Raw genomic sequence first — 15829 nt, forward strand, 5'->3', positions numbered from 1 at the left:
GTTTTTTTTTTTTTTTCGATTAGTGAGGTCATCCGACACACACACACACACACACACACACACACACACACACACACACACACACACACACACACACACACACACACACACACACACACACACACACACACACACACACACACACACACACACACACACACACACACACACACACCAAGGACTAATGGTAGTAAAGTATAAGTGTACTACAATAAATAAACTGTTATGTAAAAAAAAAAATGTGTCCCGGTTTTTCATTTTCAAAATCTGGTCACCCTAATCAGTGGCTCACCTGTGCTGAAGCAGGGATATCCTGAAAACGTGACCTGTTGGTGGCCCTTGAGGACTGGAGCTGCCCACACCTGGGTTAACCCATTAAACATATAACTGTCATTAGCAGTGGTACTGCAGGTCTATAAATAAAAAAATAGCGGGATTACAGCCCTATAAATAAGAAGCAGTGGTACCGCAGGCCTATAAATAAAAAGCAGTGGTACTATGTCACCCCTCAATCATCACACTGCCATAATCTACTGTCCTCTCGCGAAAGGGGTTAATATCACACCTCACACTGGCTGATTTTGTCCCCCCCACCCCTCCGTAGCTCTCACAGCAGATGCCCCCGTTGCTGTATGATCCCGCACAGTGACAGTATGCGCGTGCGCAGTGCGCTCCCCCCAGCTCCCCGCCCGCTGCCGCTGCCCCCTCTCTCCTCCCCGCACATCACACAGTGTCCGCACCCGCCCGCTGCCGCTGCTCCCTCTCTCCTCCCCGCACGTTATACAGTGTGCCCGCCGCCGCTTCTCGGGGCTCAGCACTGGCACACACCGGGACACTCCTCCACCGGGGTCAGGGAGTCACATCCCTCGGGAGATCCCCTCACCATCTGTAACCGGGGCGGGGAACTGCCGGTATGTGACAGGGAGAGAGAGGGGGGGGGGGGGGTGTATCACGTGTGTGTATGTGTGTATCACGTATGTATGTGTTGGATGGCGATGTGTGTGTATCCTGTATGTGTGTACTGTATGTATATATGTGTGTCAGATGTGTATGTGTGATCTGTGTTTATCAAATATGTGTGTGTGTATGGAGTCTCCATGTACTGTATATGGAATATTTGTGTATACGGCATCTGCTGTGATATGTATGGCATATATATATATATAGTTATCTGTATATAGTTATCTGTATATATGAGTGACTTGCTATTTGTGTGATATATATATATATATATATATATATATATATATATATCTTTGAACTGTGTGTATAAAGTGTGTATGACTTGATATGATCCTGTATGGATGTGGGGTCTGCTGTATCTGTATGCATGAATGATTTGTTAAGACCTGTAGGAGTGTGTGATCTGCCATGGTTATCACAGAATATGATGGTCACAGAATATTTAATGTGGGTGATAACACTAGCTGACCTGCTCTATAATTACAAAGAAAGCTATTTATTAAACTGTGATAGTGCCGATCGAGGCACATTGATTTCAATCGAAGTTTCCATGCGTTACTGCCCCAATTTGGCACTAACGGCGTCATAAATAACTCCTTAAATGTCTGCGTTATGTGATCACATTACATGGCCACAAATGTAATCTATTTGATCTAGTAATAACAGTGTGATCACAATATCTGGGGTGTTGAATATGTGACCTGCTATATGATAGTGCTATCTGCCCTAGGTAAATAGTGTGTTGTATGATTGGGATATGTGACCTGCTATATAATGTGTTGTGTGATAACATACTGTATATGACCCGTTATTGAACTCGCTGTATGATAACATACTGTGTGGTCGGTGTGTCTGCTGCCCCAGGTATATAACGTGTTGCTTGATCATGTTCTGTTTGGGAGTATCTGATGTATCCAACATGCTGTATAATCAGACTATCTACCCTGTTCATCTATTGCCGTATATGTGACAACCTTTGTAATAACAGAATATGATTTATATGATCGCAGAATACCCTGTGTGAACTTAAAGTATTTTACCTGCTATATGATCTCATAACTTGATACTCTGTGATCTAAGAGCATCTGACACCCTTTGTTATGAAAAGATATTATTCTGCTGTCACTGATAACTCATTACTTTAAATGCTCACTGAATATGTGATCTGGGACTACCAAATATAGCTCCCTTTTATATCTGTATAGATGTAAATATATCAGAATCCTACTTGTTCTGTCTTAGATTTTGCAACTGCTTGATACTGTTATGCCACAATATCTCCCCCTCACTTGGGTATCCTAGTGCAATATCTCCCACTCACTTGGGTATCCTAGTGCAATATCTCCCCCTCACCTGGGTATCCTAGTGCAATATCTCCCCCTCACTTGGGTATCCTAGTGCAATATCTCCCTCTCACCTGGGTATCCTAGTGCAATATCTCGCCCGGGTATCCTAGTGCAATATCTCCCCCTCACTTGGGTATCCTAGTGCAATATCTCCCCCTCACTTGGGTATCCTAGTGCAATATCTCCCCCTCACTTGGGTATCCTAGTACAATATCTCCCCCCTCACTTGGGTATCCTAGTGCAATATCTCCCCCCTCACTTGGGTATCCTAGTGCAATATCTCACCCTCACCTGGGTATCCTAGTGCAATATCTCCCCCTCACTTGGGTATCCTAGTGCAATATCTCCCCCCTCACTTGGGTATCCTAGTGCAATATCTCCCCCCTCACCCGGGTATCCTAGTGCAATATCTCCCCCCGCACTTGGGTATCCTAGTGCAATATCTCCCCCCTCACCCGGGTATCCTAGTGCAATATCTCCCCCCGCACTTGGGTATCCTAGTGCAATATCTCCCCCCTCACCCGGGTATCCTAGTGCAATATCTCCCCCTGCACTTGGGTATCCTAGTGCAATATCTCCCCCCTCACCCGGGTATCCTAGTGCAATATCTCCCCCCGCACTTGGGTATCCTAGTGCAATATCTCCCCCTCACTTGGGTATCCTAGTGCAATATCTCCACCCTCACTTGGGTATCATAGTGCAATATCTCACCCTCACCTGGGTATCCTAGTGCAATATCTCCCCCTCACTTGGGTATCCTAGTGCAATATCTCCCCCCTCACTTGGGTATCCTAGTGCAATATCTCCCCCCTCACCCGGGTATCCTAGTGCAATATCTCCCCCCGCACTTGGGTATCCTAGTGCAATATCTCCCCCCTCACCCGGGTATCCTAGTGCAATATCTCCCCCCGCACTTGGGTATCCTAGTGCAATATCTCCCCCCTCACCCGGGTATCCTAGTGCAATATCTCTCCCCGCACTTGGGTATCCTAGTGCAATATCTCCCCCTCACTTGGGTATCCTAGTGCAATATCTCCCCCTCACTTAAACAATTTGCCCCATTCTAATATAGAAACTGGGTGTTTGAATTAGAAATACTGGGAGGATGCAGGTTGTCTTAGGCCAGTAATTCTAGTTTGACTTTTAACCCCTTAATTAATGAAGGTAACAGCAGCACATGTAAAGTGCGTTAGCTTACCAATTTTGCTACTCAGATATAGCAATTTAAAATGCTGCATTGTTTTATAGCCTTGGACAGTGACAGCTGAAATGACAGAGAGATTGCTAGTTCATAGCACGGTTTGAATGTTGAAAGGAGAGAAGCCTTATGTTCTCCGCAGTAACAGACTGTTTCAGGTTTCGCTGGATGCAGTTTAGGCTTCCATTTAACAGGGGTGTCCAACTCCGTCCTCGAGCCACCAATAGGCCAGGTTTGATGGATGCTTCAGTACAGGTAGCTCTGTCAGTGACTCAGTGCTTCAGCACAGGTGGCTCAGTCTTTGACTGAGCCACCTGTGCTGAAGCAGGGATATCCATAAAACCTGCCCTGTTGGTGGCCCTTGAGGACGGAGTTGGACACCCCTTTTGATTGCCTTGCACCAATCATCAACACAACCTGGTATCAACATACTGCTTATGTGTATCCAATCTTGAGCTGAATCGTGATGTTTATTAGCAGTTCATAAATGTTGCTGCCTTGTCTTTTCTTTAGCAGGTTGGGCTTTTAGGTTAAGCATAATCTGCTTTCTGTTTTTTTTGTCCTTGATGTCCTGATCTGCAGTGGCTTTGATAACCCAATGACTTTAACGTTTATCGTTACACCTTTTTTTGTTTTTTGTTTTTCTTGGCAAGCAATTAGCCCATCCTGGATTTGGAAAAGTGAGCATTATTATTAATTGGAGGAGTTGAGTTTTCTACCTTATTTTATTTTATTCATTTATTTTTTTGTTAGTGGTAACATTGGATTTAAAATGCACCCTGCACCAGAATCTGATTTATTAGATGGCTAAGGGAGTTCAGATGGCAAAAGCATACAAGGCATGGTTGTACATTTGTATTTATACCGCACTATGTCCTGTTTGAAATAAACAACACCGTGTTCTAGTTTGTATATATTTCAGTGCCTGCATGTTATTGTAACCCGTAATGCATTTGAATACATGTATATATTTAAGAGGTTGGTATCGTGAGCCCTAATTACGACAGGGCACAGACAATATGTAGGTCATGTTAGCGATGATTTATCGACACCTTGACTGATACAGCGATCTGAACGTATGGTTGCGTCCTTGGATACGTAACTTGTGTTACAATAATTGTATACTCTCTTGGGTTAGTTCAAAGGTGCTCAACTCCAATCCTCAGGACCCCCCTGGGGTCAGGTTTTAAGGATATCCCAGCTTCAGCGCAGGTGGCTGAGTCATTGGCTGAGTCATAGACTGAGCCACCTGTGCTGAAGCAGGGACTGATTGAGCCACTTGTGCCGACGCAGGGATATCCTGAAAACCTGACCTGGTGGGGAGGGGGGAGGGGGGTTTGAGGACTAGAGTTAAGAACCCCTGGGTTAGATAATCTGTGCAGCTCTTGTATCATCCCACCCATGGAGCCAGTACTGCAGAGGTTAAAACACAAAGCTCACATGGAATGTGTTTTTGGGGGGATTTTAGAGAGAAGATTTCCCAAATGAAATGTTTCTTTTTGATCTCTTTCCTCTTTTTAAAGGAGCAATCCAAGCCGTTTGTTCTTCTAATTACATTTTGTGATACAGTTTTGAGGCAGGGGGTGGCCGGAGCTGAATCCGGGGACCCCATGCTTCCAGAGATGCGTACCCCTGAAGTGGGTGCTGGTATCTCTTCCTAGTTTTCTGCAGTTTAAACTTCCCCCGTCACATGGGCTAATAGGAAGCCGCCACGAGTGACATCACAGCTTCCTATTGGCCCACAGGGCCTGGGAGCTTTGAAAAGCGGCCATTATGTGAACGCTGTAGTGGCTATCGGCACCCACTACGGATGTTAGTATCTCCGGAAGCGGGGGTCCCTGGAGCTGAAATTAATGGGATTCAGCCCTGAAGAACCCCTGCTTAAAAAAAAATATATATATATATATATATATCACACACACACACACACACACACACACACACACACACACACACACACACACACACACACACACACACACACACACAACCAGCATGACACACACATCCAGCATGACACACACATCCAGCATGACACACACACACACACACACACATCCAGCATGACACACACACACACACACACACACACACACACACACACACACACACACACACACACACACACACACACATCCAGCATGTCACACACACACACACACACACACACACACACACACACACACACACACACACACACACACACACACACACACACACACACACACACACACACACACACACACATCCAGCATGTCACACACACACACACACACACACAGATTGGCAGCTTTAGAGAGGGAATATCAGACAGGTGGCAGTATTTGTAAAATGTTTTTGAAAGTCGACAAGGTTTTTTTTTTGTTTCCAGTGGGAATTCTTAAAGGGTTTTTTTGTCATTGTGTGATAACTTCAAGTCATCAGATTTATTGCCACCCCGGTAAGCTCCAGTCACTGCTAACTGTCCAAAAAAAACATTTTCTAAAGAAGGTAAAGATGTCATTGGATTCTGTAACCATATTTAACGCAAACCTCTGCTTGGTTTTGTCTTTTTGAGGGCCTCTGTACGGGGAAGGATTTGTCAATCAAATGTTTTCTTTCCTTTGAGGCGGCCCAAGAGACTTTTTAAAGAGAAATATACATGTGGGGTGATGTATAATTGGGCGCAGAGCAGAGCTCTTCCGCTTGGATCTTTCAGGCTTTGGCGTTATCTTCTCCTCCTAATTTTATTGCAGATAAGCTGTTTTGCCACACTGAAACTCCCTTTTGATCTTGGGTCATGTACATGGTACAGATGTTGTTAATGCTTGCAGATTGTTGAAGAATAGTATTTTATTTTAATATTTCTTTCATTACTTTACAATATCTTGAAGCTATGCTATAGGACAGAGTTGGGCAAGATCCCCCTTTCCCCCAAAACAATCACAGGGCCCTCCCTGCTACTGGCGATCTGCTGCGGATCTCGTGGCCGCACTTGGAGGTGCGATCTTCCTGGGTTTAGTGGGGATTGGCACCCCAAAGTTTATTGCAGGAGTACGACACTCGGCACCTGGTATGCTACCTCTGACTCCTACACACACACTCACCATGCCCAGTGAAGGATCCCAGTTTGGGGGATGAGGTGGAGAGAGGCAGAGACATGCCCAGCGGTTGGGCTGATGGCTGGCTCTGCTGGTGTCTATAGGTGCCCACTGGGCAGGGCATGGCTATGCCTCGGGTCCTGGCTCCTTTGGAAAGCTACATGAAGAGTAATGGTATGGAGTGGGAGTGAGAGAGAAAATGTAGTGTCCCTTCACAAATGATCGTATTGATATATTCTACTATGTGGAGTCCTTATTTTATTGAATAGGATTTGTTTTAGGGACTCGGCTCTTATCCTCCATGTATGGGGGTCAAAATGTGTTAAAGCAAAGCTTAAAAAGTTTGCGAATCGCTGACCCGAGTTCTCACTCCGCAAGCAGAAGTTTATTGATCATAAAGGTTCATTCATTCTTTGCCGCTGTCAAAATCAGCTTTTTTAAAATGAAATCCTTTCTTACCTTCAATCTGTCTTGTTATTCTTGACTGATTTATATGTATAAGAGACTGACAATCTCAGAATAAAGACTATACAGTGTGCATTATTGGGACCATCTCTCTCCCTTCCCAGCACCGTCACACCCTTTCCTGTAAGCATATCTATCTTTTATAGCAGTGTCATTACACAAACCCAGAGCTGGCCACTCTGAGAGGAATGCTGAAGGGAGAGGCTTTTGATATACAAGAGTCCTTTTAAAAATGTAATATAATGCACCTTATTGAACGTGAATGTCAAATGTGTCACTTAGGTGGTAGTGCAGGCTCTTACAGATTAACAGGTTGCCTTAGCATGAGGTCAGAAGTATGGCAGGTAAGATAAGGAAATGCACAAGGATCTAGTTATTGTGTGTGTGTGTGTGTACGCACACATACACACTACATGATATATTTCTACTAGCTGTAGAGTGTAGTACTGTACAGTCCTTGAGCTACCAACAGGCCAGGTTTTCAGGATATCCATACTTCAGCACAGGTGGCACAGTCTTCAACTGAGCCACCTGTGCTGAAGCAGGGATATCCTGAAAACCTGGCCTGTTGGTAGCTTTTGAGGACTGGAGTTGGCCACTCCTGTTGTAGTATATACACTACTAGCTCCAACATATATTAATCTCTTCTTGTGTTTGGACAAGGCCCGGTCACGTCACAACTCCATTGGAGAAATATTTGGCGTCGCATTTCGGTGTAAGATTATAAGGCCACGTTTCGCTCCGAACATCCAGCAAAAGGGCGAGGATGAAATGATTACCGCTTCTCTTAACTCCTCCCGGATGTGGAAGACTTCTGCCAGCTGTGATTAAAGAACCATCTTTGCAGATTATCTGAAGCCAAGGATCATCAAGGAAGCAATTCTCCGTTAAGCAGGGCGAGGAAAACAAGTTTATTACAGGGGCAGTTCTATTTAGCGGGCCAACCCCCCCCTCCCCCCCACCACCAAATGATTCCCATTAATTAAATTGGCTTCCTTAGAAAAATAATTAGTAACTTAGTAACTCCCTTGAGGTAAAACTTTTACTTATTGAAGTGAAAAATGAAAGTGTTTTATTTTCTCCAGAACATCTGCAATCTCACACACATATATTATTCTTTGTCGCCTCAGGCGAATAATGGCATTGTAATTACCTGTATATTGTAGGATCCACTAATAGTCTTCTCACATTTTTAGGGTCACTCCCTCCTATGACTAGTGAATTAATGGCTGTGGCGTGTTTGGTGGGTTAAATGTAGGCGATTTACACTATTTAGAGGGGGAGAAAAGAAGTATTTTAATATAATTAAAAGAATATAATACAATTTATTATAGTGTCAGCCATTTAGAAAGTGTGTGCTTGTCTCTTGCCATATCATTCATTCTTATCAGATACTTATTGAGCTATACTCTTGCCTGCCCAATGATTGATATCCTTATAATAATCTAACCATGCTAATAGCAAAGATGTTGGGTTTTGTTTCTTTGAAACATTACATCTGAATGAGGACGTGTTTTTGACAATGAAGTGTGTTTACCTTTATCCCACACTGTCCTTATCAGAGAGCCGATAAGGGGAGGGAGGCAGGGAGTGTCTGCCTGTGCAAACTCTTGTTGTACACACGGTGACATCCGACAGAAGTAATCACCCCCCTCCCAGGTGTCAGGTGAGCGTGTTTACAAACGAACTTTACAAATGATTGTGCAAATCATGTTGGCGTCATGGAGCAGTCTCCCTGCCGACGTGGTAGAGGTTGAACACAATAATGCAATGAAAATAATCTTGGGATAGACGGAAGGTTATTCTAAATATGAATGAGAGCCCGGGGTGCAAAAGGCTCTGTGGGTTTTACAGCAGAGAGGAAAGTGGGTGGACTGGGAGGGCGGAGCGTTTCTTATCTGCTGTCAAATTGTGTGTGTGTGTGTGTCTGTTTTAGAAATGGTGGTGCAGATGGTCTCAGAACGGCCTTCTCCAGGGCTCAGCAGATTACTCACCTGACATGATCAGGAAGTCTGTGGTTTGCAACATATGTTCAGACTGGTTCAAAACCTCTGTGCCCATGGAATCAGAGTTTAAAAGTACAATCCTGCTTGGCTCACAAAAGCCACTTAATAATACAGCTCAACCCCGTTATAACACGATCCGTTACAACGCGAATCCGCTTATAACGCGATGCAAGCATGGCTCCCAATTTTCCAATTTATGAATACTTTACAACACGATTATTGGTTTCTTAAATACGTTATTGTACAATACATACAATTGTACATTATTTCTAACGCGATCCGCTTATAATGCGATGTGATTCTTTGGACCCGAAGCACAGCGTTATAAGGGGGTTGAGCTGTATAATTTGCTTCCTTAAAGGTGAAGTTCCGCCTTCTCCTAACCGTAGATTAGGCCATTAGGGTGTCTGATTTAACCTTTGCCTGTTGACTTTTTAAACCGCGTATTTGATGCCCAGTAAAGGAGGCCTACATTAAAATGACCGCTAAGCCCCTTCTGTTGTTTGCTATAATTGGAGTTAAAATCATCTTATCTAGGAAGCCCAGGTTAAGACAGGTTCTCTGATGAGACACACTGACGTCTGCATGGAATCTGCTTCCTGGTGAGGTGAAGCGATCCTGGGGCCTTGACAAATATGTTACCAGAAGCCCCGACCCTTGTAAGTGTTTTGAAACTAGTTCTTAAAGTTGGTTTGTAAACTCGCTGAGCAGAGGTTTGGGAAGATTCATTTCCTCCAGCTGCTTCCTTTTCTCATGTCGCTGTGGGTTTATCAAGAGCTTGCACAGGCAGAGTCTAGCAGTCAACTCCAGTCCTCAGAGCTACTAACAGGTCAGGTCTTTAGGATATCCCTGCTTCAGCACAGGTGGCTCAGTCTTTGAGCCACCAGTGCTGAAGCAGGGATATCCTAAAGACCTGTTAGTTGCTCTTACGGACTGTAGTTGGGTACCCCTGGTCGAACTCCCCTTTATCAGCCCCCTCACAGCGAATGAGGGGAGTAAAACACTTGGATGGCAGGAGAAACCTTATCATTTCCAAACAAACCAAAACAGCCAAATATTTGCTTTATAGAAGAAGTAATTATTTTTGTATTACCAGGATGAGCGAGCAGGGGGGGGGGGGGGGGGCGGAACTGAACAGCACCAATCTCTGCTTCGTGGACAGCGGTGCGCAAACTGGGAGGCGAGACTGCCTGCGGGGGGGGGGGAGGGGGTGCGCGGTTTACAGAGGCCCTTAAATTAAACCTTTACTTACCTTGGCTCCACACGCGTAGCCATGGCAACGTGTCGTCAAATGACGCCGCAAGGTTATGTGACGTCAAGATGCTATGGCAACGTGACGTCATGACGCTGACGCTGGAGCGGGGGTGAGGTGACCGCCGGCAGGGTGGTGCAGGAAAAAAAGTTTGCGCCCCCCTGGTCCAGGAGATACTGACCGGTGAAAGTAGCTCAGATACTTCCTGGTATCTTGATTCTCCCCCCTGGGTTACGCGGGCCAATAGTAAGCAGCGACGGATAATGTTGTACGTTTCTGTTGGTTCGAATGGCATGGAAGATGTCAACCGCCATTTTATTTCCCCTGTAGGGGGATGGTACTCCTCCCCATGGCACATGGCGATCACATGACTGCAGCGTCACAGATGCGAACGGAAGGAGTCTCTTCCATTTCTCGTCTGGCGGGATCGCGTTGGCGTTCTGTAGGAGTGCGGTCTCGCCTAGATAACCAGCAAAAAGCTCATAGTGTAGCTACTATGTCAGGAGTGGCCAACTCCATTCCTCGATGACTGAGCCACCTGTGCTGAAGCAGGCTATCCCCAATACCTGGCCTGTTGGTGGCCCTTGAGGACAGGAGTCGGCCACTCCTGGATGGTCATGTGGCCCCTGGCGTGCTGGACGTGATGACGTGGCAGCTATGTCACAGGCCCCCTAAGTAGTTAAGGAAGATAGTTACATTGTTGTGGTTTTTTTTTTGCATAGTAGCAGGGAGTGTACCTTTTTTTTTATGGCTTTCCACATCCCCCAAATCTGCCTCTTCACTGTAATCCCAGCTATGTGCTAATCATAGCAATCCCACGTACCAACCCACAGAAACATTTTTACCAATGTAATTGTCTTGGTTATAAAGATCCAATCTATGCTCATCACATACTACTTGTCATTCATGTCTGTGAGTTTGGATGATGACGGCATCATAATTACTTCAAACACGTAGAACTGAAAAAAATACAAATTCTTGTTCTGATCAGCTAAAGACTGTGAACACCCACCAAAGCATATGGTCACCACAGAAAAATATTTCAGAATATGAATAGCATTGGCACTAACCCACATTAAGGATGCAACCTTTAGTTAACCTTGATCTTTAGTGGGACATCCGCTGTAATTACATGTGGTCCAAGATGGGACTGCATCCGAAGTCTTCGCCTGAAGTTTGAAGATAGCGTTCCTCCTTTTGAAGGTGATTGATAACTCGCCGTGTGCATGCTCAGTACAGGACATTTGCACTTGTCACAAGGATCCTCGAAGGCCATTTAAAAAGCAGCTACTGCTAAGTTCTGAACACGCATTTCCTCTTTTAAAACCGCTTTCATGTTCTCCGTGTTTCGCTTTTGCTATATTATCACGGGGAAGCATATTTTCAGGAGCCCAGATGAATCACACGTTCTTATTTGCTTGCCAGTATCGGCTTTCACAGGTAAACAAATAAAGTTGCATTCCAGATAAGCTGCCATTTGTTTCTTAAAGCAGCAGTCCAAGCTGCCATTTATTTATTATTATTTTTTCCCTTTAATATGTGCACCAATACAATCCACACAATGATAAGTAATTAGCTAATTTGCCGATCGATCCGTTCTCCTGTGATTGATCGGCGAAGATTCGGCTCTGGGGTTCACTAAATGGCTGTCAGTGCAGCAGAAGAGGACCAAAGATGCAAAGGTCTGTGGGGAAGATCTTGTGACCAGGCAGTCACTAGATACAATTGGTGCACTGCTAGAGAGAGGGCAGGGCTCAAAAAGGGGTGTGCCAGAGCCTGTTTCAGAAGAGGAAGGGGATGTGACTTTGTAAATGGTTGCTATAGAAACAAATAATGCTTATTACAGTATAGTACATAAAAAATGTAATTCAGAGTTGTTTAAAAAAAATGGTACAAGTATTTTCTCATAGTACAGAATTAATTTATTTATAAAAAAACAAGTCAAACATGTAGGATATTGCTTGGTCTGTAAATGGAATCCACCTTAAGTTGAAACCTTCATCTTTTTGGGTATCCTGGGAGTATTGAATGGCTTTTCAGTCTCAAATTGTATCTGGCGAACGTTGTAATCCTGGTTACAGGTAGTCCTCGCGATCCAACGTTTCACTTTACAACGAATGGCATATCCAATGCTTTACAATGCAACCCTATGGGCTGTTTTTCAAAGCCGGAATGTGTTATCCAACGCTCACCGCCACTGATTTTTATTTTTTATTTATTTATTTATAAAATATTTTACCAGGAAGTAATACGTTGAGTTACCTCTCATTTTTAACTGTCCTGGGCATAGAGCTAAGACAAATAATAATACATGGTTACAAATACAGTTACATAAGTGAACAGGGTACACATTATATACAAGACATTGCATGCACAGTTATAGAAAAAATATATTATAGGCTTATGTAACAGTTACAGACCAGATTAAAATGTGAGACAGCCTTAGTTTTGAAAGAATTTAAACTGGTGGTTGATGTGAGAGTCTCCGGTAGGTTGTTCCAGTTTTGGGGTGCACGGTAAGAGAAGGAAGAGCGGCCAGATACTTTGTTGAGCCTTGGGACCATGTACAGTCTCTTGGAGTCTGATCTCAGGTGATAAGTGCTGCATGTGGTAGGGGTGAGGAGCTTGTTCAGATAGCTGGGTAGCTTGCCCAGAAAGTATTTGAAGGCAAGATAGGAAAGGTGAACTTTGCGCCTAGACTCAAGTGATGACCAATCTAGTTCTTTGAGCATTTCGCAGTGATGTGTGTGGAAGTTGCATTGGAGAACAAAACGGCATATTGAATTGTAGAGGGTGTCAAGTTTGACAAGGTGAGTTTGGGGTGCTGAGCCATATACTATGTCTCCATAGTCGATAATTGGCATTAACATCTGTTGTGCGATACGCTTTCAGACCAGCAGACTTACAGTAGGGAGGATTTGCTCCTGTAAAGTACACCTAGTTTGGCATAGGTTTTGGATGTCAGGGCATCAATGTGCTTCCCGAATGATAAGTGGGAGTCAAACCATATGCCCAGGTATTTAAAACTAATAACAGGAGTTAGGGTGGTGTTAGCGTTGGTTCTGATCTGGAGCTCCGTCAATGGAAGCTTTAAAAATGTAGTCTTGGTCCCAAATACCATTGTTACAGTCTTGTCAGTGTTTAAAAAATGTTTGTTTTGGGAAATCCAGTTTTCGAGTCTCAAAAAGTCAGACTGAAGTATGTGTTCAAGGTCAGAGAGGCTATGTCTGTGTGCATATAGGATTGTGTCATCTGCATACATGTATATTGAAGCTTCCTTACAAGCTGTGGGAAGATCATTGATGAACACTGAGAAGAGTAGGGGCCCCAGAACAGAGCCTAGCGGGACACAACAGGTGATATCCAAGGGGTTGGAGTTAGAGCCTGAGATTGACACATGTTGGGATCTACCTGATAGGACATAAACCAGTTTAAAGCATGCTGCCCTATGCCAGATTGGAATTGGCTAGGGAAATTTGTCTTGGTATAGTAATCGCTTAGTTGGGAGTGGACACATTTTTCCATGACTTTGGATAGTATTGGGAGAAGAGAGATTGGCCTGTAGTTTGAGACAGTGTTTGTGTCCCCACGTTTGAAGATTGGGACAACTCTGGCAGTTTTCCAGGTCTTAGGGATATGGCCTGCAGACAGGATAGAGTTGACTATGGAAGCAATTGGTTTGGCAATGGCTGGGGCACCAAGTCTTAGGAACCTAGATTGTAGTAAGTTGTGGTTTGGGTTGCATTTCGCTAATAAATTAGCAGCACACATTAACATGGAACTTGCTTTCCAAGGTGTCACTATCCAACTCTACTTCCAGAACGGATTCCGTTGGATAATTGAGGACTGCCTTTATTTTCAAGGAAGAAAAAAGTGGGATTTAATGTCAGACTTATAATTTACATCAGGGGTGGCCAACTCCAATCCTCTAGGGTCACCAGCAGGCCAAGTTTTCAGGCTATCCCTGCTTCAGCACAGGTGGCTCAGTCACTGATTGAGCCACCTGTGCTGAAGCAGGGATAACCTTAAAACCTGACCTGTTGGTAGCCCTTGAGGACTGGAGTTGTCCACCTCTGATCTACATTAAATAAAGGTGGAAAAGCCTTCAAAAGCAGCTGGTTGCCATTGAGTTGCTAAATTATGTAAAATTCTGATTTCTCTTCCCTAAACATAGTTGTGATTTTTAAGTAATTAAAAAGAATTAAAGGTAAAAAATTGACTTTTTGTTTATTTGTAAATTAAGAAGAATTTTTTTTCCATCAGGGTCTCTGATGAAATGGGGGAGGGGGGGGGGGCTTGTCAATCAGCCTCTGATTGAGCCAACTGGGCTGAAGCAGGGATATCCTGCAAACCTGACCTGTTTAGGGGGCTTGAGGCCTGGAGTTGAGAACCCCTGCTGTAGCTCACCCTCTTCCTGTTGGAGAGCCAATAACGCGAGGGAGGGGGTGATGGGGCTCTGCCTGAGAAATGGGACTTTTCATCCCTGCTGTTCAGCTGCCGCTGGCTGTTTCGCCCCTAAGGTGGGTGATTAGTGTTGACATTAGGGGTTTACTTTATGGGTTTTAGGGTAAGGGGTTAAGCTTTTTAGGGTGTGGTTATATGGTTGGGGTAAGGAGTTAAGGTTTTTAGGGTCAAGATTAGCGTTGGCATTAGGGGGTTAAGGTAAGCGGATAGCGGGTTAGGAGTTTGTAGGGTGAGGTTAGGGGGTTACCATGGCAGCTGCATATCCTAGACTGCTGTCTGTGCAAAGTGCTGCACAGCTCATTACTATCAGACAGAAGGGAGCAGCCAGAGGAAATAACTCCTCCCAAGTCTCCGCTCACCTTGTCTACAGATTGACTTAAAAAAATATGTTTAAAAAAAAAGCTTACTGGTAAAAAAAAAAACGTGTCGGTCACTTACACAGTATATATATACACAGTATATAACTCCATCACCATGTCAAGGCTGGTGGTTCATTCTGGTCCTAGGAAAGAGGGACCCTTTAAAGGTCATCCAATTATTTTTGGAGTCCGTTAGATTGAAGAGTTGGTTAAGTATGTTTTTAGTTTTGTTGAGTTGATGGCATCGCCCCTTACTAGGGACAGATCCGCCATAAATGTTCTGATCTTATTCAAAACACAATAGTCTGAGTTCAGTCGCTGTAAAAGGCAATATTTTTTATTTGAGATGCAGGGAACATAACATTTTTCTGTGCAGATTTAATGCAAAATATTGTCATGCAACATTTCAAGTGGTCAGTTCTTCATTGTCTTGGTTTTCGTCCCCTAGTAGCCGGGCAGTGTTCACTACCGTTGAGACCACTTCAAACGCATTCACCGTAACGCAGGTATATTGTAAGTGCAGCGCGGTGTATTCACCGTAACGCAGGTATAATGTAAGTTCAGCGCGGTGTATTCACCGTAACGTAGGTATAATGTAAGTGCAGCGCGGTGTATTCACCGTAACGCAGGTATAATGTAAGTGCAGCGCGGTGTATTCACTGTAACGCAGGTATATTGTAAGTGCAGCGCGGTGTA

At 44.2% G+C, this 15829-nt stretch overlaps 1 protein-coding gene across 4 annotated transcripts in view; it reads left to right on the forward strand.

Moving 5' to 3' along the window:
- Positions 1 to 668: 668 nt before the first annotated feature.
- The window catches only part of FUT8 (fucosyltransferase 8), a 133259-nt gene continuing 118098 nt past the window's right edge, over positions 669 to 15829 (forward strand). For 2 of the 4 annotated variants that reach the window (XM_075613528.1, XM_075613532.1), the window contains exon 1: positions 670 to 911. The gene's annotated coding sequence lies outside the window, so the exon portion shown is untranslated. Of the gene's footprint in view, positions 912 to 15829 lie in introns of all 4 variants that reach the window. The other 2 variants (XM_075613534.1, XM_075613535.1) reach the window with 2 other exon arrangements.

Source organism: Ascaphus truei, chromosome 9 (genome assembly GCF_040206685.1).
Source record: "Ascaphus truei isolate aAscTru1 chromosome 9, aAscTru1.hap1, whole genome shotgun sequence".
Taxonomy (NCBI): Eukaryota; Metazoa; Chordata; class Amphibia; order Anura; family Ascaphidae; genus Ascaphus; species Ascaphus truei.